Raw genomic sequence first — 22,987 nt, forward strand, 5'->3', positions numbered from 1 at the left:
TGGAGGTGCTGCCGAGTTCCAGAGGAAGTGTCACTCTGGCTGGGTTTGACTGGAAGCCTGAAGGAAGTGAGGGGTGGAGGGGACCAAGTTCCAGGAAGTGCTAGTGGCTTGTGCAGAGGCCCTGTGGCAGGAGTGTTGGTTGGCTTGAGGGGTCGCAGGAGTGTGGCTGGGAGGAGTGGACCAGAGCAGGACGACATGTGGTCTGAGGCAGAGGGGTGTAGATCTCAGAGGACCTTGCAGGTGTTTGCTGGCAATGATGCTGTCTCACCAGACCCCTCCCCTGTGCCCCTCAGCCTGCCCACTGGGGGTGGCATCCTCTGGCCTGGGCAGCGCGACAGCCCTTCCTGCTTCCACCTTTCCCCCCTGGTGACCAGCCCACCTGGTGGCCAGGGGGAACCTTTATTTATTTATTTATTTTTTAAAAGATTTTTGTTGTTGTTGTTTATTTGAGAGGTAGAGTTACAGACACAGAGAGAGACAGAGAGAAAGGTCTTCTATCTGCCAGTTCACTCCCTAGATGGCTGCAACAGTTGGAGCTGGGTCGATCCGAAGCCAGGAGCCAGGAGCTTCTTCCAGGTCTCCCATGTGGGTGCAGGGACCCAAGGAGCTGGGCCGTCTTCCACTGCTTTCCCAGGCTGTAGCAGGGAGCTGGATTGGAAGAGGAGCAGCCAGGACACAAACTGGGGTGCTGGTGCTGGAGGCAGAAGCCCAGTATGTTGTGGCCTACTACGCCACCACGCTGGCCCCCCAGAGGGAGCTTTTTAAAAAACGATTTGAGAGGCAGAGAGAGAGAGAGACAGACAGATTCCCATACGCTAGTTCCCTCCACAGATGCCTGCTGCAGCCAGGGCTGGCCTGGGGCTGAGGTGGGAGTCAGGAATGCAGCCCAGGTCTCCCAAGTGATTGGTGGGGACACAGTCACTGGGCCGGCGCTCCTGCCTCTCAGGGGCTGTGTTAGCAGGACGCTGGGCTCCTGGGCCAGGGCCGAGGATCAGAGCCGGGCTCTCCGTGGGTGTCTTATGTCAGACGCCTGCCCCCAGGGGAGTCCTTCTGAATGGAGGCCGACAGCACCATTGCACTGCGGAGCCTCCCTGCCTTGCACCCAGCAATCGTGTTGCTGCTACTGGGCCCCGTGAGGGCGCGATGCTCGGTCAGGTGGGTCCCCGCTTGCCAAGGCCGCGTCTGCCTCTGCTGGGGGCTCTGATGGTCCCTGGGGACTTCCGTTGGCAGACACCCCGCCCACCGCGCGCAGGGCCACTGCACTGGGAAGAGCGTGGGTGCTGGGTTAGCCATGCCTAGGTGGTGTGCGTGCCTTGATCCCTTAGTTTCTTGGGCATCTGTTTGTACAAAGAATGAGGGCAAAGTCGCTGTCTCCCCAGTCAGTGGCTGAATGAGATGTTGGGGCTGGCGTGCTCCAGCACGGGGCCTGCACGTGGGGAGGCCTGTGGATTCGGTGTGGCGGTAGCCAGCAGGGGTGCGAAGAGGCAGCCCCAACTCTCCCACGGCAGGAGGAGGCAGCCTGGAAGCACTGGGCGGGGGGCTGAGGGCCGCAGGGTGGGGGCAGAGGGAAGTCTTCTGGTTGTATTGACTGAGGGATGTTGACAGGGGGCGCTGGAGGGGCCGGGATGCGGGAGGCAGGTGTGGGGACAGTGGGAACGAGGTCCCAGGGCTGGGGGGTGGGGCACAGGTGCAGAGAGAAGGGGGGCCTGGGCTCGGGGCAGCGCCGTGTGGCTGTCGCTTCAGTTTCTTCTGTTTCCTTCACAAAGAAGTTCCATTGTCTTCTCTCTCCTGAACATTCCGTGCAGTTTGTTCCTGGCTCCTTTTGACCTGCCTGTAAGTGGGATCACCTTTCAGAGTTCCCCGCTAATTGGAGGTTGCTAGCGTACAGGCAAGCAAGCCATTGCTTTTGGCAGTGCCCCTATCCAGCGGCTCCAGGGGACTCTAGAACCCCGTTGCTTGTAGCTCATCGTGGCTTTGACCTCCCGGGGCCGTTGCTCCCTCTGACCCAGTTTCTCGGTGCTCTTGGCTGGCCCCCGCCCTCCCCCACTCCGCTCCCATTGCTCTTTCTTCCCTGCTCTCTGATGAGTGCTCCGCCTCCCTTCTGAGGACCCTCAAGCCGTCCCCTTTCTCTGCCGCCACACGGGTGTCACTCTCTTTGTTTCCTACTGATAGGGCTGCACTGTCGCTGGGTGTCTCGTGTGGATCTTTCCCCCTGAGAAAGGGGGTGCCCCTGTCTGCCGTCCACTTTTCAAACAGCAGGTGTGATGAGTGGCGTCCTTGGCCTCCACACTTCCCATTCACCATTTACGTACCCAGTCCCTCGCCGCCCGCCTTTGTGCGTCCTCTTTGGATGGATCCTAGGAGGGAACCTACCGAGAAAACCCAGTCCGACCTCACGGCTTTCAGAGACTGCCAAGCAGCTCCCCAGGAAGCCTGTGCCGTCTGCACCCACCCCGGACACGGGGCCAGCTCTTCCCAGGACGTCGCCGACCATGCGTATTTAACTCTGCCCGCGGAGCACCCTCAGCCCAGGCCTCAGGTTTCTGGTCCCCGTGAGACTGGGACATGCTGCTGTCTGCACAGGGCCGTCTGCAGTTCTTTGGAAAACTTCCTTCCTTACTGTTACTCATTTTTCTGCTGGCGTGGTGCTTGCACTGGATCCATGAGGGCGGCTGGCCCGGGCCACGCTGGGGTGACGTGCGTGTGGCCTGGCGTTCTCCCCCCCACGCTTCTGCTGGGCAGAGGTCCATGCTTTCTGTGTCGCGCGCGTGCTCGGACCTGTCTCCTCCCTGCGGGTTTCCGGTGTTTGATTTTAGTTGATTTGTGGTTTTCTGGTCTTATTTACGTCTGTGATGCACCTGTTTTGCTGTGGGGATCTGGGTGGGCGTCTGGCTTGATCTGTCTGTGGGTCAGCTGTTGCCTGTCCAGCTTGTGCCTCTGACGTAGCTGTGGACGTCCTCGCATCCGCCCGTGGACTTCCTCTTCTGACTCCTGGCCCTGGAGCAGCCCTGGCTTCCACCTCCACAGAGAGGGACAGACGTCCAGTTTGAAGTTTTTAAACCATATTTTCTTTTCCAAGCCCAAAAGATGGACTTCCTGCCGGGGGGTGATGGCCGCTGTCTGAAGGGTCCCAGATGGCTTAACGGGGGTGACCAGTCCACCCGCTTCAACCCCTCATCCTTTCTGTCTGCCTCAGCGTGGCCGCACTGTGGCTCCAATCCCAATCCCACACCCTCTGCTTGGGTTCCAACGTTGGCTCACCACTGTGTCTGGCCACGCCCTGCACTGGGCACCAGCTGAGTGGCAGGTCGCCTGCCTCTCCAAACCCTCGACCCCCAAAGGCCTTTGTGCATCCACCAGAAAGCCTCCTGGGCTTGTGTTCACCCAGCTGAAGCAGGCAGACACCCCCACCCCGCTCCTGTCCCTGCGAATGGAAGGTTCTTGGCCTTCAAGTGCTCATGACCACTGGTAGGAGTCGGGCGTGTCCACAGGGCGGAGCCAGGATGTGTGCGTGCAGTTTGTGTGATGTTGCTGACCTGTCCTCCACTCTGGGAGGGTTCACCTCACCCTCCTCACTGTCCAGGTAGGGGAGGGAGGCGGAGAGAAGTGGGGTCACGTGACCAGGGCCGCCCGCATGGACGGGGTGACACCTGCCGTGTCTCACAGCTCGCTTCTGTAGCTGCAGCCCTGGAGGCGTGGCCCGGATAGTTCTGAGCTGCAGAGGCGTTGCTGGCTTGCCACTCGGGGGGAATAGAATGAGCGTAGAAAGAGCTCACGCAGCGGCGGGGGCCTGGCGCCCCTTGCTCAGACCCTGCTGGTGTGGTGCTCTGGGCTGGTGCCTCCTCCGGAAAGGCGGGTGGCACCCACAGGGAATGTGAACCCGCACAGGGAATGTGAACCCGCACTTGGCCCCGGCTCACACGCAGGCGGCCGAGGCTGCTGGGGGAGGCGGCCGAGCTGGAATTCTGGCCTCCATACCCCGGCTCCTAATCGCTGCGGTGGTCTACACCACTGGCTCATGAAAAGATTGGGAAAATGTTCGACTTCAGTCAAAAAAGGTAAATTCTGAAAAGTGCGTGCAGAGGTTTTGCTTGAAACCTTGAGCATTCCTACGTGGGTGCCTTTGTGGCTTCCTGCATATCAGGAGTTGCCTGGATTTATGCAGCCACCGCCACGTTTCCGAGCATTTTGAGGTTCCTCTTGGTGCCTTGAACAGCCACACGTGGTGGGCCAGAGGGATCCAGCCCGGGTGGGGCCTGCGCTGACCCTTCCTGTCCGCCCGCTGCGGCCCAGGCGCAGACAGGTGCACGCGTTCCATTTGCATCTCGGCAGCTGAGCCCGAGGCTGAAGGCTCACCACTAATGGCCCTGGCTTTTTTTCCCCCCTTGCGGATCCTAAGAACAAGAGTACCTGACAATATGTTAGCTGCGGGGACGTCTGATTTAGGTCTTTAAATCAGAAATGTGGACTCTGGTAGGTGCTGTGTTTTGTGACATCCAAGACGCCACCTCTTGGGAGATGCAGCGAAAGGTGGAGGACGCTGCCAGTTAGACGAGGGCAGGACACTGGGTGTGAGATGCGTCCTGGTTGCAGAGTGCACATCCCAGGACCCGTGCGGCGCAGCGATTCTTTCATTCTTCGGTTGGTGGGCGGCTGCCGAGGGCGGGCTCTGTGCTGCCACATGGCCCTGTGCTGGGCGCAGCAGGGGGAGAGGGTGCCCCGGTGTTCCCAAGCACACTGGGACGAGTCGGCTGCTTACAGACACCCGCCGGTCACTGCGGAGTGCTTCCTGGACTGGTCTGTTCAGTCAGCAGACGTTTCGTGTCGAGGGTGGGCGCGGGGACCCCTTCGTGGGGCAAAGTGCTCAGGAGCCGACTCGTTCTGTGGCAGTGGGTATCCATCCCCACCGCGCTTCCCAGCGTGAGTGTGTGGGGGCATTCCGTGCCGGGCTCCGCCCCCAGGTGTTGCCAGGCCTTAGGTCGAAGGCGGGGCCTGGGAAGTGCATTTTACCAAGCCCAGTCGGCGCAGGGATGCCTGTCGCTCCCCGTCTTCGTGGGGGAACGACACAGGACCCTGCGCTGTTCTTTTGTCTGCTCGGCCCTCCCAGGGTTTGCTGCTGGTTTTTCCCGGGTTGGCTACTGTCCCTTCCACCTCCGTGGAAGGGCGGTTCCCCCTGCCACATTCCCCACTTCCGCAGGGGAGCGGCACACCGCCGGCCGGCTCTCTCGGGGGCTGCACAGGTGTTCCTTCAGATAGATGTTCCTGGTGCATGCCGTCTCTCTCCTCCTTTATAGTCCTCCTCCGCCAATCCTAACTCGGCTGCCCACACGCCGAGTACACTGCTCTCCTCCAATCAGGAGCAGGTCCTGCAGCTTGTCAAGTTGGTGAGAGGCAGCTGGGTAGGAGCTGTTTTTACTCCTCTCCCAGCGCCATATTGTGGGAGAGCAGATGCATAGAATAAGTCTTAATTCCAGTAACTCAGTCCAGTCCGGGTTGCTCCCCACAGATGCCGACTTGGACCAGGATGGGAGCTGGCCGAGCTCCAGCTGGAGTGGCGTGATGACCCGTTGCACGAGTGTTCCGTGGTACTTTGGGTTGCTGGCTGTTTAGCAGAATTTTGTTGGTTTCTCCCCCCCCCCCCCGCCCCGGGGGCCAGCACGTGGGTGAGCTCCCTGTCACCGAGTGCTCCCTGGTCTGCAGGGTGAATTGGGTGGTTTTCAGTGTGAGGTGGGGGGTGCTGTAGTTCCTGCAGCCCCCACAGCCGGCCTCGGTGCCAGGCCGCCTGGATTTGAACACCACTGAGGGTTGTGAGCTTTGGAGCAAGCTCCTTGACCTTCCCTTAATTTTTTTTTCATCTCTGAAATGGGATGGTAGTGGTTGGAGCCAACTTCCCAGGGCTGGCGTGAGGGTGTAGTGTAAGGTGCTTCCAACAGAGCTGCCGTGGGCAGGGCCCGGCCCTGGGAGCTGCGGTGGTCGGTTGCAGGCCTCCTGGGTCCCTGGAGGGGAATCGTGGGTGTAATCTGCAAGCGGTCATTGGCCTTTGATGCCACAGAATTGGCTTTGTTGTCCCAGATCCAGGTTCACTGCGCGCTGCACAGTGTCCCCACAGATCCCTTCCTGCTGCCCTGGTCTGGGGGTCTGTCTCTGCTCCCACCACCTGCGAGGGGCTGGGCTGCCAGTTCCTTTCCACACAGATCAGGAGGGAGGCCCCTTAGAACCTGGTTGCACCCCGGCTCGGCCCAGTCCCTGTGTGCTCTGTGCTGGGAGACTTCCCCGGGAGGGGATGGGCCTTTGAGGAGTGAGTAGGAGTTTTCCAGGGGGAAGGCAGGAAGGGCTGTCTGGCTGACATGTGGGCAGAGGCGACGGGCGTGGCTAGGTGTGGTCAGCAGGGGCAGAGGTTTGTATGGCTGGGAGGGTTGTCTGGAGGGGTTAGATGATAGCTGTTGGTAACGGGGTGTCCTGGGGTGGGGTGCAGTGGCCCCTGCATGCAGTGCAGGGACTGGAAGTTGTCCCAGAAGTCTGCGTCGGCCTCTTCAGTGGTGTCTCCTTCTAGCATCATCCCACAGATGCCTTGGCTGACTGGGGCCCAGGAGGTTCTGTGCTTTCACTGCTTGGAAGGGACTGGGCTCTTCTCACTGTTTGGGGCAAGTCCTTTGTGGGCGTGCAGAGTTGACATCCGAGAGCGCTTTTTTTTTTTTTTTTTTTGCAGTGGTTTTTATGTGAAAATGACGGATTTATTAAAACAACGTAATAGACCATGTGTGAACAGCATACTGAGGACTGGGGACAGCTTTCCCAGATGCCACTCTTGGGACTTCTGTGGATTTCTGTCTGCTGCCTCCCCTGCTCCTCCCCATGTGGGCTCTGCTGCAGACCCGAGTCTCCCACCTGCCTGTCAACTCTGCACAAAGTCTCACTGCGGCTGGCAGCACTTGGCCAGGCAGAGACGGCCTAGGGGGCTACAGAGATGGGCTTTGAGCTCTCCCGCTGGCTGGCAGCCAGTGTTGGAGAAGCACCGGCTGTGTGCAAGGCTTTGTCATCCGGAAGGTGGTGACCCGGGCTGTTGGGGCTGTACGGGGCTTCACACGGCGCTCGGCTCCTCTGCTGTGTGTGTGAGGCCCCTCCCAGCACAGCACAGGGAAGGAGGAGTAGGACACCATGTGGGTTCCAGCTTTTAGAAGAGACTTATGGGCCAGCGCCGCGGCTCAATAGGCTAATCCTCCACCTTGCGGTGCCGGCACCCCAAGTTCTAGTCCCGGTCGGGGCGCCGAATTCTGTCCCAGTTGCTCCTCTTCCAGGCCAGCTCTGCTGTGGCCCGGGAGTGCAGTGGAGGATGGCCCAAGTGCTTGGGCCCTGCACCCGCATGGGAGACCAGGGGAAGCACCTGGCTCCTGGCTTCGGATCAGTGCGGTGCGCTGGCTGCAGCGGCCATTGTGGGGTGAACCAACAGAAAAGGAAGACCTTTCTCTCTGTCTCTTTCACTGTCCACTCTGCCTGTCAAAAAAAAAAATAAATAAAAATAAAAAGAAGAGACTTATTTATTGGAAAGGCAGAGTGACGGGGAGGTGGGGTGGGGGAGAGGTGTTCTGCTGGTCCACTCCCCAGAGCCCCCAACAGCTGGGGTTGGCCTAGGCCATAATCAGGAGCCAGGAGCTCCATCGGGCTCTTCCACATGGGTGGCAAGAGCCCAAGTACCTGAGCATAGCCTGCTGCTTCCCAGGGCCATTGGCAGAGGTGGGGCAGCAGTGCAGGGCGACTGGGACTTGCAGCAGCACTCTGATGTGCGATGGGGGCACTGCGCCCAGGTGGCAGCCTGCTCACCACAGTGCTCACCCGCAAAATTGCTTTTACACCAAAATATACAGATTTATTTATTTGAAAGTCAGAGTTACAGAGAGAGAGGGAGAGACACAAAGGGAGAGATTGTTGATTCGCTGTTCACTTCCCAGATGGCCACAACAGCCAGGGCTGGGCCAGTCCAGAGTCAGGAGCCAGGAGCCAGGAGCGTCTTCCTGGTCTCCCGCGTGGATACCAGGGCCCAAGCACTTGAGCCATCTTCTGCTTTTCCCAGGCCAGTAGCAGGGAGCTGGATCAGAAGTGGAGCAGCCGGGACTGGAACTGGTGCCTGTCCGGGATGCCAGCATTGCAGGCAGCGGCTTTCCCTGCTGGGCCACAGCGCTGGCCCCAGTAAAGTTATATTCTAATTCAGGCTTCCTACCCACTCGAGACAAGAATGCGTGTCTCTCGATACAGAGGATTTTAGATGGTGTGCGTACAAGTATGCTTTCTTTTAGTAATGTGTTAGCATGTGTTGGGGAAACTGTGGCTAGCAATTAGGGTTTTGTGGATACCTTTGTTTAGAGTAAGGCTGAAGTGGTATGTGCTTTTTTAGAAGCAATTTTAAAGACAAATATCAGACAAATAAAGGAAGTTGCAAAGGGGCCTACAGGAACTTTGCGGTGTTCTCAGAAACACTCCGTGTCTACTGCTAAAACTGCAATCTGCACACTCCTGTGGGCCTGCGCCCCAGTAAAGCTGATGTTGGAAGCAGCTGCACGTTGTACGCATTTTGCACAGAAATCTCAGCAGTGACTGGGGGCCTGTGGCTTGGGAACACCGTCCTGGGCAAATCCCTGTCTTTCAGAGACTGAGACTGAGCCTAGGGAGGGCCAGGGCCTCTCAGGGAGCTGAGAGAACGGGCTTCCCGCAAGCCCAGACTCCAGTCTGCCCTGGGACCAAGCCCGGGTCATCGGGAGACCTCTGCAGCCGAGGCCGGCTGGGCGGGGATGGCGGGCTCTCTGGGCAGGAATCGGGGTGCTTTGGAGTGGGGAGCAGGTGCCAGGAGACTCTAGGAGGAGCTGGGTTTGCAGGCGGTGGCCTGTGCAGTGGACAGGCAGGTGGGGCTTGTTACAGGAAAGACTGGCCTCAGGTCAGCAGGTGGGCGGTTAGGCGTGGGTCTGTGTGAACTTGCTAGGGATGCTCACTTCTATCAAAGCACTTTGAAGACCTCCTGGTGCAGGAGTGAAGTTGTGTACGGATCCAGATCCACGAAGCAGAGTTGAAATGCCAAGGTTCAAAGGTCACGGCAGCCTTCCTAGGCTCAGGGTCAGGGGCGCTTCTCATGTCCTGCCCCGGGCCCTCCCATGCCCGGCCCCATCTTCCTGCTCCCAGTGTACAGAACTGCAAGGCCGTTCCTCCGCAGGGCAGGGCTGAGGCTGGGGACTGGGAGCTGGGGCCCCAGGCGTAGAGAACGCGGCTTCCCCCGGAGAGGAAGAGAGTAGGTGTGAGCGACTTAGGGCGGGTTGTATGTGCCCATTTCCTGGACGCACTGCTGAGTGTGCTTGAACTCTGCAGACAGTGCTGAGGACTTGACTGAGGGCTGTCAGCGTTGGGCCGGCACAGGGAAGGCCAAGGTGGGATGAGAGGGTTGGGCTTTCAGCTCCCTCCCACCCCCACCTTTTATGCCTGGGAAGGGGAGGGGGCCGAAGGTGGTTGGTCAGCAGTGCCTACCTGATGAGGCCTCTATGAAACCCAAGAAGACAGTTTCGGGAGCCGCTGGGGAGCTGACCCTGGGGGAGGCCCCTGGACGGTGGTACCTGGACAGGCACAGAGGCTCCGTGCCTTCGCCTGCTGCACGTCTTGGGCTGAGTCTCTGTGGGATCCTTCAACATCAGCGAGGCTCTCCTGCCTTCTCTGTGCTGACCTGGTCGTGCCTGAGGGTCGTAGCGGAGCTGCGAGAAGCACACGCAGGTCTCGGGAACCGAGCTCTCAACCTGTGGGAGCTGGTGCTGTGTCCAGGTGGGCAGCGTCAAGACCGAATTCAATTTGAGGACGCCAAGCTGGGGTCCACCGTGCACTTCTTGCTTGGGGTGCGGGGGAAACCTGCCCACGCCTGGTGTCAGAGCAGGCAGTGGGAGAAACCGTTCATTCCGGTGTTCCAGACCACCTCGCTCACCTGTTCCAGGCGTCCTGGAGAGTCCTGCCAGGGTTGTCAAGTCACAGCAGTCATGGTGATGGCGGCAGGGGTGTCACGCCCAGCGCTGTGCTGCTTTGCCGTCCACTCTCCCACTTCGCTCTTGACAGCACCATGAGCTGGATGTGGTTATTCAGTGAGGCAGCTTTAAGGCGGAGGTGCCGAGGTCTGGCCTCCAGAGGACTCGGGATGGGACGGGATGGGATGGCAGACAGGACAGATGACCGTACCCGGAAGCACTGAGGGCCGGGCGCAGATGTGACAGGCACGGCACTGCGAGGATGACTCAGCCAGGTGGGAGGTCCTGGTGACACTGAGGGGTGGTGGGGTGCCGTCACTGGGGCTCTGTGGGCGGTATTCCGAGTCAGAACACGCTGGGCGTCGTGTCGCTGGTCTCAGCTCTGCTCCTGCGAGGCTAAAGGTCTTGAGAAGGTCCACAAACTCTGAGCTTCAGTCTTCCCGCACGTGGAATGGGAAGAATAATAGCACCTGCTTCCTAGGTTGTTCTGGAGGTTAAATGAGATACTGCATGGGCTGTGTACATGTGGCCATTGCTTTCACTTTTGGTGTGACCATGTCACAGTTGGATGCAGGGCAGAGGACAAGGTCTGGGCCAAATGGTGGAAGGCCTTGTGTGCCAGGCCAAAGTACTCAGGCCAAGGCCTGGAGACAGTGGATGGAACTGGATGAGGTCAAATAAAGTCAGTGCTCAGAGTGGCTGTCCCCAAACAGGCTTCCCCAGCTCGTCACCCCTGGTGGATGGGAGACACCACAGGGCTGTGAGTGTGTCACCTGAGCACAGGGAAGGGCAGCCTGCTTCAGGGTGGAGCCGGGAGTCTTCCCACTGGAGAGGTTGTTGGTGTGTTGCTCAGGGAAGGAGCGGGGGCCTGGGGTGTGGCCGAATCGCCTCTGTTGTCTTCTTTCTGCGATGGTCAAGGCCTGCGCTTTTAAAAGTGCTTTTTAAAGACCTTGCTTCCCATGCGTACGCGGCGTCAGGACGGTTTTCTGCAGCCCAGGGTGGGGGCGTCTGTGTTTCAGGGAGGAAGGCAGATGCTGACGCAGGCACTGGCAGTGCGGGGTCCGTGTGTCAGCCTGAGTCGGCAGAGCAGGGATCGAAGCAGGTGTCTATTCCTGGATGCAGAAACCGCTGTGTTCAGCACACGGGGCTGGGCCCTGGGGACCTGGAGGCCGACGGCCTCAGCTGCTGCCCTTGAGAAGTTCAGTGCCCCCGCAGACGCTGGGGCGCACGACAACTCGCAGCCTTGACCTTGGGGGCTTGCTTGGTTTTCCCAGGGACAGTTTTTCTTCCTCTCTAGTGGGGGTGGGGTGGGGAGCATGAGGGCTCTGTTTCCAGGAATCTTGGAGCCGACGAGCTGCCGCACAGAGAGCAGGCAGCCCAGGGCCTGCCCTTGGCAGCTGCCTGCCCCACAGCCACTCTGGACAGCCGCTTGGTGTTTCTTTGTGACTTACCGATGGTGGCTTAGAAGAAAGAAACCTAGGTGGGCTATTCAGGGATGGATTTTTCGTCTTTTTTAAAACATTTGCGCCGTTGCTTTAATGAGGTGGGGAAGTGTCTGATGTCTCGTGTGGGAAGAATGAAGACTGGCACCCTCAACCCAGGTTCAAATCCTGCTCCACTACTTACTTGCTCTGTGACCTGGCGAGAGCCTGCTTCACCTTTCTGAGGGTCACTGCTGTCACCTGTTAGAGTCCGGAGGCCAAGTTTCCCTGCTCGCCAGACATGACAGCGCCGCCCCATGGCACCAAGGCCAGAGTTCTCCACCTTTGTGATGCCTTCCTGGCTGAGGGCAGCCCGGGGCAAGACGACCCAGTAAGCGCTCCTGTGTTCGATTCCCAGTTCTGCTGTGTATGGGCTGTGTGACTTCTGATAAGTTCCTTAACTTCTCTGAGTCTCACATCCAAGTGTCAGCTTGTTAGCCTGTGAGCTGGGGAGAGCAGTAATTCCATCGCGCTGTGAGGAGGCCGCGGCCAAGGACTGAACTGCGGTGCTGCGAGTCCTGGTCTCGCGACCTCAGCCTGGCCTGCAAGGAGCTGCGTGTGTGTGTGTGTGTGTGTGTGAGAGAGAGAGAGAGAGAGAGAGAGAGAGAGAGAAAGAGAGGGAGAGAGAGAGAGAGAGGAAGGGAGATTTATTGATTTATTTGAAAGGCAGAGGGATAGAGAAAAGGTGGGGGGGAGTGAGAGAGAGAGAGAGATATCTTTCACCCACTGGTAGAGGCCCCAGCACTTGGGCCGTCCTCCACTGCGTTCCCAGGCCACAGCAGGACCTTGTCCTCTGCCCTGCATCCAACTGTGACATGGTCACACCAAAATGAAAGCAATGGCCACATGTACACAGCCCATGCAGTATCTCATTTAACCTCCAGAACAACCTAGGAAGCAAATGCTATTATTATTCCCATTCCACGTGCGGGAAGACTGAAGCTCAGAGAGTTTGTGGACCTTTTTCAAGACCTTTAGCCTCGCAGGAGCAGAGCTGATATGTGACAAGACGCCCAGCGTTTTCTGACTCGGAATACTGCCCACAGAGCCCCAGTGCACGGCACCCCACCACCCCTCAGTGTCAGCCCAGCAGGGAGCTGGCTGGAAGCGGAGCAGCCGGGCCTCGAGCCGCTCGTGCCGGCCTCACCAGTGGTGCTTCGCCTCGGCACAGTCCCTGGTACTTGGCGCTGAGGCCGCCTGTTTAACAGAGTGGAGTGACCTGAGGTTCAACTCTGCTACAGCGTTTGTCAGAATTTTCATCCTTTTAAAACCGGAGTAATAGTCCATTGAATATATGAGAATACTTTGCAAATTCATGGAAAATAGAATTAAAGAAGTATATTTTGCTGCAAAAATGTTTGAAATCCATGCACACGAAGAATCTTCAAAAAGGTCGTGGGAAACTTGTATTTTGAAAAACTTGTAAAAATATTTATTTATTCAGAAGGCAGAGAGGTGGCAGATCTCCCATGCGCTGGCTCACTCCCTAGACGTCTGCAGCAGTCAGGACTGGGCCTGGAACCCAGTCTGGGTCTCCCACGTGGGTGCCAGGGGCCCAGATACCTGAGCCGTCGCCTGCTGCCTCCCAGGGATGCATTAGCAGGGAGCTGGAGTTGGGAGCAGAGCCGAGATGCAGGCCAGACACTGACATGGGACGTGGGTGTCCCAGGTGGTGGAGAACCATGGTGCCAAACGCCGGCTCCACCGTTGAATGGTCCTGCGGTCGAGTGCCGGGTGAGCAGTGTCTGCGAGCAGACTTCCTTGTCGCCCTGGCCTTCGGGGGAAAGTGTTCGGGCTCTCACCACTGGGCGCGATGTTGGCTGTGGGTGTCTCGTAGAAGCCCCTCATCAGGTTGGGAGCGGTTTCTTCCTCTCACTCCTAGTTGGTTGAGTGTTTTCACCATGGAGTGCTGTTGGATCCCGTCACGTCTTCTCCGTCTCTGGCGATGTCTCTTTATTAATATGGCGCAGTAATGTGGATTGATTTTTTGGATCCAGAATCAACTTTTTTTTTTTTATTTGAAAGGTAGAATTACAGGGGGAGAGAGAGGGAGAGACAGAGAGAGAGGTCTTCCATCTGCTGGCTTACTCCCCAATTGGCTGCAATGGCCAGAGGTAGGCCAAACTGAAGCCAGGAGCGAGGTGCTTCCTCCAGGTCACCCATGTGGGTGCAGATGCCCAAGTACTTGGCCGTCTTTCAGTGCCTTCTCAGGCACATTAGCAGGGAGCTGGATTGGAAGTGGCACAGCCAGGACTCAGACTGGTGCCCATATGGGATGCTGGTGCTGCCAGTGGCGGCTTAACCCACTCTGCCACAACACAGGCCCCAGAACCAACTTTGCACTCCTTGGATAAGCCCTCCTTGCCCATGGAATGCAGCTGTCTGTCTGCTGTGGGTTTGGTGTTCTGGCATTTTGTTGGGGGTTTGGCGTCTGTATCTGTGCAGTCTCTCGTGATGCCGTTGCCTGGTTCTGGCTCCAGGTGCTGTGAGTTGGGAAGTGTTCTTTCACGGCTACTCTTCGGGAGGGTTTGGTGTTGATTCCTCTTTCGATGTTTGGTCCGTTCACCTCGAAGCCACTGCGGCTTCCTGGGCAGGTGTCAAGTGTGTGTCACTGGCATGCGGTGCAGTTCGCCTGCATTGGAAAGGGGCCAGCTGACAGCCAGGGCTTTTAAGGGACTCGTTTGTGTCAGATTTGCAACTCACAATACCCAGGATGTGTGGGCCAGGAAGGGCCAGCGTTTTGTCTAGAGCAGACCTGTGCCTGTATGGTGCTGTGGCCCCTCCCCCGCTGGGCTGTGAGCTGTGCCCGGGCAGCCTTTCCCTTGACTGTTGAGGTGCACCTGTGAGGTGGTGCTGTGGCCCCCGCTGCAGATGAGGCGGCTGCGGAGGGAGGGCGCTGGCCAGAGCCATTGGCCCCGAGTCCCACCTCAGCAGGCCCTGTTGGTTCCTGCAAGCCCCTGGTCCGCTCTGAGGACCACACCCTGAGAGCTGCTGTGCTGGGGGAGGTGCCCCAGTTCACCCTAACACTGAAGAATTCGCCAGGCTTGTGGCTAAAACCACAAGAGGCTCCCTGGGCCTAGGCTGCATTGGGCAGCCCTGCCTCTTGCCCCACCTTGGAATGGGAGGTGGCACTTAGGGCTCTGGAGGGGGCCCCCGAGAGGAGGTTGAGGCCTCCTTTGCTGTCTCACTTCCAGGTCTCAGGCTTGGTTGAGGTTCAGACAGGAAGCCGTGGAGCGCCCGAGTTTGTTCATAGAGAGTTGGGATGGGCGTGTCCATGGGAAAATCAAAGCAGAAGCCTTAGGGTGCGTGTTCTGCAAACTGCCAGACATCAGCGCTGTGCAGAGGGCTTGCGTGGCCCCCCTTCTCTATGCTCACACGCGAGAACTCTGACTGGTTCTCCTTTGCAGGTGGGCAGTGGGCACACAGAGGGCACGTAGCTGGCTGAGAGCCACACAGCCGGGCTGAGCGCAGTGTGTCTTGGCCTTCCAGACTCCGGAGGGAGTTTTTCTTAGAGTAATCAGAGAAGAGAGGAGACACACCCACACACCCAGCTGGACCGGCTCTGCCGTTATTAGCTTTGTCACTTAACCTTTCCACCTTCGGATTCCTCATCTGTATTGGAAAATGATCTCTGAGGTCATGGAAAAATCCGTTGACATCATTTATGTGCCTGGGTGAATCAATCCAAAAATAAGCTCCGGCCCTGTGGCCTGAGGGCTGGCTGTGGCCAGGCCCCGTGCCGAGAACGCGCCCATCACCATCTTCTGGAATCCTGCGTCAGCTGCAGCGAGGGGCACGCACACGCGTGGCCCCGCGCTTGACCCCAGGCTCGGATCCTCGGAGTCTCAGAACAGTGACTGCAGATAGATCCGAAGGGTTCGGGATTGGAATTTGGAGAGCAGGAGTGTGATACGTTATCCTAAAAGTACTCGTGCCATGAAACCAGAGTGAAACGCGTAGCTTTGCTGTGTCGCTGGGTCTCCTCACCGCACAGCTGTGGCTGAAGGTGCAAAGTGAGTCACTTGAGAGGCACTGGACGGTGGGAAAGGCGGAATGTGAGGACCTGCCGTCATTACAACACAGAACTCTCAGGTTGGCTCCCCGAGACCCGCACGTGCAGGTGCACACGGACAGGAACCCCTGTGACACCGTGGTGCTTGGCCAGCTCCCGGAAGGGAATCTCCTTGGGGAGAAATTGTGAGTGTGCGTAAAATCATCAGAAGTCGCCAGAGTAGCCCCAAATCAGGGAGTGAGTGAGTTAGGTGGCACTCAGCGCTCTTGAGAGCGTCTCGCGAAATGCTTACTTTATGATGTAAAGTAGAAAAGACACAGTAGAAAACCACCGGTGGATAAGGAAATAATGAAAATGCTAACAGTGCTGGAGGGGGGGTGAGGGACACTCACTGTGTTCTCTCAAGTTTCTTTCATGGCCTACACTTAATTTTCAAGAATTGTTTGTTTACTTGAAAGAGTGAGAGAAAGAGACAGAGCGATCGTCCGTGTGCTGGTTCACTCCCTGCAGCAGCGGGGGCTGGGCCAGGCTGGAGCCTGGAGCTGCATCAGGGTCGCCCGCAGGCGTGGCGGGGCCCAACACTTGGGCCATCTTCCACGCTTTTCCCAGGCCACCAGCAGGGAGCTGGATTGGAAGTGGACCAGCTGGGACACAAACTGGTGCCCACGTGGGGTTCAGGCATTGCAGGCTGTGGCTTTACCTGCTGCGCACAACAGCGGCCCCCGTACTTGACTTTTTAGATGAGGTGGTGGCCAACACTCTGATGAAGCATAAACCCCTCTCTGCGCTCTTGGGCCCTGAATGTTCCCTCTGGGAGCCCCAGCGGCTTCCTCGAGTACACTTGCTCGCTCCCCTGCTTGGTGGCCAGTAAGGTGGCAGCAGGGGCCCATGGTCACTAGGGCCATTCTTTAGCATCACTGTCCTGGGGGGGTTTCCCTTTGGAGCGGAAGTAGCCCTTGGATGTCTCCACTGAGTTCTGTATCCGTGCCCTGGAAACTGCCTGCAGGTTCAGTGCATGCAGGGGTGGGTGAGAAGGGGCATCCGTGGCCAGGTCCCCTGGGAGGCGGGTGCTGCTACCCTCATCCTACTGGAGGACTTGGGGAGCGTGGCTGGTGTTGGTTTTGTTCAGCAGTGACCCAGGGGAGGCTTAGGACAGCGCACGCGACATTGGTAGCTGCTTCTCACTGTAGGTGATGGGGTCAGGCTGGAGGTGACTGGGACAGGTGTGCAGTGTGTGCTGAACCTGTGGGCCCCACACACCTGGCTGTGCCGCCGCTTAGCTCTGGGGTCCTGGGCAAGAGCTTTGCTGTCTGTGGTGCTCAGTTTCTGATTCTGTGAAGGGCAGGGAAGGGAGATAGTGTGTCTGCCCAGAGCCAGGTGCTGCACCAAGGACCCACTTTGCAGTGTTAGTTACCTATATCACAATTGTTTTTTTGGCTGTTTCCTAAAGATTTATTTACTTGAAAGGCAGAGTTACAGAGGTCATCTGCTCATTCACTCCCCAAATGGTCACATGGGCCGGGCTGGAGCCAGGAGTCTGGAACTCCATCCGGGTCTCCCACGTGGGTGCAGGGGCCCAAGCACTTGAGCCATCCTCCACTGCTTTCCCAGGCCGTAGGGAGCAGGATTGGGTGTGGAGCAGCCTGGCCTCAAGTGGCACTCGTGTGGGATGCTGGTACCGCAGGCAGTGGCTTAACCTGCTGCATCACAGCACTGGCTACAGGTACATCTTTTTTTTTTTTTTTAAGAATTATTTTATTTATTTGAAAGACAGAGTTAGAGAAAGGTACAGCCAGAGAGAAGACTTCCAGTCCACTGGCCCACTCCCGAAATGACTGCCAACAGCCAGAGCTAAGCTGATCTGAAGCCAGGAGCTTCCTCCAGGCCCCCAACGCGGACACAGGAGCCCACGGACTTGGGCCATCCTCCACTGTTCTCCCAGGCCACAGCAGAGAGCTAGACCAGAAGAAGAGCAGCTGGGACTAGAACCGGGGATACTGGTGTTGCAAGCTGGGGCCTTAACCTGCTGTGCCACAGTGCCGGCCCCCGTTACGTCTTTCTTGATCCTCAAAGAATACCACTAGAGGAGAGGAACCTTCTTCTACCAAGTTGTCTGTGTATTTTTTTTTTTTTTTTGACAGGCAGAATTAGACATAGACAGAGAGAAAGGTCTTCTTTCCGTTGGTTCAACCCCCAAGTGGCTGTTACGGCTGGCATGCTGTGCCTATCCGAAGCCAGGAGCCAGGTGCTTCCTCCTGGTCTCCCATGTGGGTACAGGGCCCAAGCACTTGGGCCATCCTCCACTGCCTTCCTGGGCCACAGCAGAGAGTTGGCCTGGAAGAGGAGCAACTAGGACAGAATCCAGGTGCCGACCGGGACTAGAACCCGGTGTGCCGGTGCCACAGGCAGAAGATTAGCCTAGTGAGCCACAGCACCGGCCCGTGTCTGTGCGTTTTCATTGTGGAGACCTCTGCGAGAAGACAGATAATATGGAGATTAGAAATCATTTCTCTCCGCCCGTCCAACAGTCACAGCCCCGCAGAGGGGTCCTCACGTCGGGTTCCACAGTTTCCCCAGCCGGTGGGCTCATCTCTGTTCCTCAGAAAGACTCACCTACACCCTGGGGAGGAGATGCCAGTGGACCGCGGAGGTGAGAGGAGGAATCGCTGCTCCCTGGAGTCGATAGTAGAGCCCTCGGTGCGTGCTCCAGCCCCAGGGTGCCTTGGCCACTTGCCCCTTAGCCTCACCAGCAGGATGGCCTGGCACCGGCTGCTCCACTCGGGGACATTTGTGGTGAGGAAGCCATCAGGCACGCACCACGATGTGTGGTGATGTGTCTCATGCCAGTGGTGGTCTCTCCCCTCAAAGAAAGAAAGAAAGGGAGAAGACTGGGGCTGGCGCTGTGGTAGCAGGTAAAACTGCCGCCTGCAATGCCGTCATCCCATATGGGCACCGGTTCAAGTCCCAGCTGTTCCACTTCCGATCTGGCTTCTGCTATGGCCTGGGAAAGCAGTGGAGGATGGCCCAAGTCCTTGGGCCCCTGCACCCACATGGGAGACCTGGAAGAAGCTCCTGGCTCCTGGCTTCGGATTGGTGCAGCTCCAGCCATTGCGGCCAATTGGGGAGTGAACCAGCGGATGGAAGACCTCGCTCTCTCTGCCTCTCCTCCTCTCTCTGTGAACTCTTTCATGGCAAAATAAATAAATCTTAAAAAAAAAAAAAAGGAAAGGAAAGAAAGGGAGAGGAACAGAGGGCCTGATGTCCCATTGCTGAGTCAGTATAATGCCTGTGTCTTCCTGCCTGTTAATGTCTGTGCCACTTCATCCAGCCTTTTATCTCTGAGTCTGTCTGCCGCTCTGCCTTCCAAATAATTACATAAAAAAACCTTGCAGTGGGCCTTCCAACAACCAGGCAGGATTTTTTAGCTGTTCTTATTACTCGGTGAGCGGATGAGCTGCTGGGCCTGGGGCCTTGCTGTGTCACAGGGCTTCCGTGGGCAGGAACTCAGGCTGTTGTCGCAGCCGCCTTCTGAGGCCGGTATCACTGTTTTCCTCAGTTTTCCAGGTGGGGGGAAGCTGAAGCCCACAGGGCTGGTCACCTGCCTTGTGACACATGGTGGGATGGCAGGCAGTGCAGTCACAGTGGGTGGCTCTGAGCCGAGCCAGCCCTCGAGGGCGCTCCCGGCATGGTCAGGCTGCGGTTCTGGGATGGGAAGTTGTGCTGGTGGAGTGTAGGTGTGCGTGGGATCTATTTGTAGTTAGCATGAGCAAAATATGTGATTTTCTACTGCTTTGTTTGAAATTGTTTTGTGTGTCCCTTGTTAATTTTAGCTCAGTTTCTGGGGCACCCTAGTTTCCATCTGTGTTCAGGTGCAGATGATGGAAGCCGCTGTTTTGAGCCGCTTTACATTTTTATTTATTTGCGAGCCAGGCAGACACACACACACACACACACACACCCCTCCCATCCACTGCCTCCAGTGCCTGCCATGGCTGGGGCCAAGTCCAGGTCTCCTGTGTGGGTGCAGGAACCCAATGACGTGAGCTGTCACTGCTGCCTCCCAGGGTCTGCATTAGTAGGAAGCTGGAGTCAGGAGCTGGAGCTGGGAGTTGAACTTGATCTTGATAGATCTCTCTCTCTCTCTATCTCTGAATTTATTTACTTGAGAGGTAGAGTTACAGAGAGAGAGAGGGAGAGACAGAGAGAAAGGTCTTTCATCTGTGGGCTCACTCCCCAAATTGAGCTGAGCCAATCCAAGGTCAGGAGCCAGGAGCATCTTCGGGTCTCCCACGTGGGTGCAGGGTCCCAAGTGCTTGGGCCATCTTTCACTGCTTTCCCAGGCCTTGAGTAGAGTGCTAGATCAGAAGAGGAGCAGCCAGGACATGAACCAGCACCCATATGGGATGCCAGTGCTGCCGGCGGAGGCTTAGCCCACTACGCCACCGCACCAGCCCAACATGATCTCTTAACTGCTACCCCAAGTTGAACTGCTTTAAACAGGGCTGTACCCCAGGGCAGCAGGTGCTGACAGTGTGGTTGGAAGGTAGGGCCTTCGGTTGGTCCAACCCCCGAGCTGCCACTTTTACCACCCAGGGGTCACGAGGCCCACACCTCAAATGGGACCCTTGTCCCACTGCCTAGCTCCTATTATCTTGGATCAAGCCTTGTATCAATGAAAGAATGAATGATGTGCGGACCCCGAGCCCCAGGGGAGCCTGGGAAGTATAGTTTCTAGCCTTTAGCTACTGAGGTTCTGGGCCACGCGTCTGGCTCCTGTTCCGGCTGTTTGCTCAGGGGATGAGAGAGTGGTGGAGAGGGGCTGTCTTTCCGGTGCTGTCACCCTGCAGGGGTGAGCGGGTCACGGCTCCCGATCCCTCGGACCACTGTTCAGGACCTGTGTCAGGTACCCAGGCCACAGCCTTCCCGAAGCCCAGGGAAGACACGAGGAGCAGTGCTGGTCTGGCCGCAGTCTGCATGGAGGGGAGCCCAGCCGTGTGCACGGCGCAGGACGGGCTCTGAGGGACGGGCCCTGTAGGTGGAGGCCGCACTCCAGGCTCTGAGTGGAGAGGGCCACAGCAAGGGGACAGGCAGCTCCTTTCCGTGAAAGCAGGCAAGGGGCTCGTCCCACCATGGGGCTGGGGTGTGTGTGTGTGTGTGTGTGTGTGTGTGAGATCACAGAGCAGAGGAGAACTGGACGGGCAGGCTGCAGAGCCCAGGGGCTGCTCCACCTCCCCGAGCCTTGGTTTCCTCATCTGTGAAATGGGACAGTCATTTGCATTTCACGGGCTTGCTGTTGAGAGCGAGGTGACGAGTAGCTCCGCCTGTGTGCGATGGCTGCTGTTTTGGCTTCTGCAGGGCGTCTGAGGTCACCGACTGGACGGGCGTGGAGAGGCTGGCTCATATTTGCTGATGTTTTCTGAGTAGGCCATTTCCCGGCAATCCAGATTGTTTACCGTGGCGTAGCTCTTGGCTACCGCACATCCCCATCAAGCCATCAGAAATCAGGCAGGCAAGCAGGACAGGACGACCGAGCGAGGGGACGGCTGGGTGAGGGAGCCGCTCCGTACTCCAGCGTCCCACGTGCAAACCATGGATGGCTCGTGCTCAGTGACAAGCCGTTGCCGACTCAGACCCCAGCTCTGGCTCCCCCGCCTCCTTCCTGCTCCCTGGGGGACACATAAACCTGGTCGTGGTTACTGGGCTTTGAGTAGGCTGGAATCTGCATTCCTAGGGGGCTTCAGCTTGTCCGGGGGCTGCTGGGGGTGTGTGTGCAGGAGCTGGCCACCCACTCCTCATCCCAGCGCCCCCCCTTCTCATTCCTAAGATGCCGGTCTCTGCCAGGTGTTAGGTGACACTTGTGGGTGTGAGCAGGAGCTTCCTGAGAGCTGTGGCCCCTGGGGCGGTGACGCTGGGGAGCAGCTGGTGGGATGGCCTTTGGGGGCTTGGGTTTGCATTCAGGTCAGCTGCGGCTCTTAGAACCTCTGCTTTCCCACCCATAAAATGGGCTGGTGAGCAAGGGAGGGTTGTGATGGTTGATGCGCTGATGGGCGGGGGACTAGGGGATCTTAGTCTGCAAGGTGCTGTGTCCGTGAGGGCTTTTGCATTTTAGTTTTAGTTTTTTGAAGATTTGTTTATTTGAAGGGCAGAGTTGGAGAGGGAGGGAGGGAGGGAGGGGAAGAGAGAGAGAGTGAGTGAGACTCTACCCGCTGGTTCACTCTCCAAATGGCTGCAAAGGCCAGGGCTGGGTCAAGCTGAAGCCAGGAGCCTAGAATTCCATCCGAGTCTCCTGTGTGGGTGCAGGGCCCAAAGACGTGGGCCATCCTCTGTGGGGAGCAGCTCGGACTGGACTAAGTTACTGGAATTAAGACTTATTCTATGCATCTGCTCTCCCACAATATGGCGCTGGGAGAGAAGAAAACAGCTTTTACACAGCTGCCTCCAGTTCAACCAATAAACTGTAGGACTTGCTCCTGATTGGAGAGCAGCGTACTCGGCGTGTGGGCAGCCGAGTTGGGATTGGCAGAGGAGGACTATAAAGGAGGAGAGAGACGGCATGCACCAGGAACATCTAAGGGGAACATCTAAGGGGAACACCTGTGCAGCCCCCGAGAGAGCCGGCCAGTGGTGTGCCGCTCCCCTGCGGAAGTGGGGAATGTGGCCAGGGGGAACTGCCCTTCCACGGAGGTGGAAGGGATAGTAGCCAACCCGGGAAGAACCAGCAGCAAACCCGGGGAGGGCCGAGCAGACGAAAGAACAGCGCAGGGTTCTGTGTTGCTCCTCCACGAAGAGGGGGAGCGACATAATGGTGCCGTGACTCGGATATGAAGCCTAGGCAGGGTCCTGTGTCATTCCTCCATGAAGAGGGGGAGCGACAATCCTCCACTGCCTTCCCAGGCACATCAGCAGGGAGCTGGATTGGAAGTGAAGCAGCGGGGACACGAACTGGCGTCATATGGGATACAGGCGTTGCAGGCGGCTGCTTAACCCTCTGCACCACAGTGCCGGGTTCCGTACACATGGGCCCTCCCTCTGCCAGCTCCAGCAGCCTGGCGCCTGTGCTGCAGCACGGTCTTCTTCCCCGCCCGCAGCTGGAAGGTTGTTCTCTGCTCCTGGCTTCACCCCCTTCCCGTGTGCGGCTGTGGCTGTGTCAGCTCACTGAGCTGGACTTGAGGCTGTGCTGACAGATGGGCGGGGCCTCGTCTGAGCTGACTCATCTCGGTCCCTGGGCCTGGTGTGGTGTTTGTGGGCGTGGAGAGAGACATTGTGGACAGGTGTGGACAGGTGTAAATCCATTTCCTAGGAGGTTCCCAGCTGCCTGGACTCTGGGGCAGGCACCAAGGCAGGCTTGGGAGGTTGAGGCCAGCACAGGCCTGGCTGCCATGGTGTGCCCAGTTCTGGAGAGGGATGCAGCTGAGTCCAGCACCGTGATCAGGGCTGAGAGGAGGGAGAGCTCGGGGGGCTGTGGTGTGCGGAGCCTGGACAGCGTCCCGGCCAGGGCGATG

General features: G+C 58.0%; 1 protein-coding gene across 9 annotated transcripts in view; it reads left to right on the plus strand.

The window, feature by feature from the left end:
- The window catches only part of JAKMIP1 (janus kinase and microtubule interacting protein 1), a 136,424-nt gene that overhangs the window by 28,041 nt on the left and 85,396 nt on the right, over positions 1-22,987 (plus strand). The window contains exon 1 of one of the 9 annotated variants that reach the window (XM_070068028.1): positions 1,790-1,833. The exons of the other annotated variants lie outside the window; for them this stretch is intronic. The gene's annotated coding sequence lies outside the window, so the exon portion shown is untranslated. Of the gene's footprint in view, positions 1-1,789; positions 1,834-22,987 lie in introns of those variants that run through there. 9 annotated transcript variants of the gene reach the window in all.

Source organism: Oryctolagus cuniculus, chromosome 2 (assembly GCF_964237555.1).
Source record: "Oryctolagus cuniculus chromosome 2, mOryCun1.1, whole genome shotgun sequence".
Classification (NCBI taxonomy): Eukaryota; Metazoa; Chordata; class Mammalia; order Lagomorpha; family Leporidae; genus Oryctolagus; species Oryctolagus cuniculus.